We start from the raw sequence: 2,790 nt of genomic DNA, 5'->3' as shown, positions 1-2,790 counted from the left end.
TACATCCCTTCCAAGTGGATGGCAGTGGTTGCTGGGCACCACCTAGTTCTTCTGGTCTCATAGTTGTATAGGTTGCAGATCGGATGGTGTACTAGTCGCTAGGACTGATTGTTCCCATTCACCCCTTTAATTTTTTATTCATGTTTTTGAATCACCTTCTTCCTTTCTTTTATCAAGTCTGCTAGTGGTTTGTCAATTTTATTAATCTTTTCAAAACAACAACTTCTAGTCATGTTCATTTTTCTATTGTCTTTGTATTTTCTATTTTATTTATTTCTGCTTGAATCACTATTATTTCTTTTCTCCTGGTGACTATAGGCTTTTTTTTTTTTTTTTCCTACCCTTTTCCTAATTGTTGGAGAGGTTGGTTTAAGGTGTTAATTTTGGCTGTTTCTTCTGTTTTGATGTGTGCATCTATTGCTATAAATTGTCCTCTGATCACTGATTTTGCAAAACCCCATAGATTTTTGTATGCTGTGTTTTCATTCTCATTTGATTCAAGGAATTTTTTATTTCATTTTTTATTTCTTCTATTGTTCAGTTTTTTGATCTGGGTGTTATTCAGTCTCCATCCTTTTGCTCTTTTTCCTCTGGTCTTCTCACATATGTTTTTACTTTTATAGCACTGTGATCTGAGAAGATGCTTTCTGGTTTTTCAATGTTTTTACATTTATTTAGGTTTGCTTTGTGGCCTTACATATGATCAATCCTAGAGAATGTTCCATGTGTAGCGGAAAACAATGTATATTGGGCTATTGTTGGGTGAAGTGCTTTGTAGATGTCTATAAGGTCAAGTTGGTTGTTGTATTGTTTAGGTCTTCATCTTTGTTGAGTTTCTTACCAGTTGTTCTATCTTTTATTGAAAATGGTGTATTAAAATCTCCTTCTATGACTAAGGAGTCATCTATTTGTCTTTTCAATTCTGTTAAAGTCTGATTTATGTATTTTGAGACTACTTCCTTTGGTCCATAGATGTTTATTATTTTTATGTCCTCTTGTTCAATGGAAACTTTAATCATTATGTAAGATCCTTCCTTGTCTCTTATGGTCATTTTTGTGTTAAAATCTATTTTATGAAACATCAATATTGCCAATTCTGCTCTTTTTTGGTTGTCATTTTGCTTGGTGTATCTTTTTCCAACCTTTAATTTTTAATCTACTTTTATCTTTGTGTCTATGGTGGGTCTCTTATAGACAGCATATTGATGGATCATGTTTTCTTATCCAGTCTGTTAGTCTCCATCTCTTGAGTGGTGTCTTTAGTTCATTTACATTCAGTGTAATTATTGACAAGTATGAATTTACTGATGCCATTTTGTTATTTTGTTATTTGTGTGTGTGTGTGTGTGTGTGAGAGAGAGAGAGAGAGAGAGAGAGAGAGAGTTATTGTTGGTTTCTTAGTTCCATATAATTTTCTGTGCTGAGTTCATTTTGTTTATGAGTTGTATTATCATCTCCTTCATTGCTATTGTTTTAGTATTTTCTCAGTATTTGTGCTTTCCCCTTTTTTATTTTTATGCAAAGGTTTATTATTTTTTTTTAAGGTTACATGTATTTTATAATTTTCTTACCAATTTTAAAGCAGTCTGTTCTATCTCTCAATTGTCTTGACCTCCTCACCATTTAGAAGTCCTGTAACTGCATTTTTCACCAACTCTTTAGTTTTTAGTTGTCCTCATTTACCAATTGATGTCTCCAGTTCCCTGTTTACAATCTTGAAAGCTTACTTATTTTACTTTGGATACTTCTATAACTGTGTAAGTTTCTGGATTATGTCATCATGTGTGTTAATCATTAGTTGTTTTTTGCTGTTGTTGGTTCTCTGCCTGAAGGACTGCCTTTAGCTACTTTTGTAATGTTGGTCTGGTTTTAAAAAATTCCCTTAATTTCTGCTTGCCTGGGAATCACCTAATTTCACCTTTATATTTGATAGATTGTTTTGCGAGGTATAAAATTCTTGGTTGAAATTTTATTTTCTTTCAGGGTATTATAAATAACGTCCCATTGTTAGAAATCAGAGCTTAATCGTATTGGTTGCCCTTTTTTTCCCACGCTGCTTTCAGAATTCTTTCTTTGTCTGGTTTTGGTGAGTTTGATGACATGTCTTGGAGATTTTCTTTTGGGGTCTCTCCTGTTTGGAGTTTGTTGAACTTTTTGAATGTATTTATTCTTGTATTTCATCAGATTAGGGAAATTCTCTTACAACAAATATTCAACAATTTTCTGTGTGGTTTTATCTGTCTCTTCTTCTGGACTTCTGACTACATAAAGGTTATTCCTCTGGATGGTATCCTACATGAATCTTAGACTTTATTCATTATGTTCTGATCTTTGATCTGATTGATGCCTTAACAAAGTAGTATTGAGGCACTTGTCTTCAAACTCATTAATTCTGTCTTCCATTGATTCTATTCTACTCATTTGACCATTCTATGTGTTATCTATTTCTGAAAATTTGGTATTAATCTTTTTGATTTCTCTTTGTTGTTTCTGTTTCATTTCTAACTTTTTGTTTATTTTGTCAATTTGTCCTTGCATTGTTTTCCTCGACTGTTCCAGAGTTTTGTCAGTACTTTCCTTGATCTAGCTCTCAGTCTGTTAAATGAATCCACATATAATTCTTTTGAATTCCTTATGAGAGAGTTTCAATGCCACTCCTTCCTCAAGGATGTTTTCTGGTTTTGTATCATGGTTTTTTGTTTCTACTACTTTATCTTGCTCTTTTGTGTGGACTGTTATTGAATATTATCTCTGAGACATTATTATGTTATATTTATGTTTAATTTTTGA

The sequence above is a fragment of the Orycteropus afer genome, unplaced genomic scaffold, assembly GCF_000298275.1.
Source record: "Orycteropus afer afer isolate SDZICR_OR568_19922 unplaced genomic scaffold, OryAfe1.0 scaffold00614, whole genome shotgun sequence".
Classification (NCBI taxonomy): domain Eukaryota; kingdom Metazoa; phylum Chordata; class Mammalia; order Tubulidentata; family Orycteropodidae; genus Orycteropus; species Orycteropus afer.
This window is presented reverse-complemented; position numbering follows the sequence as displayed.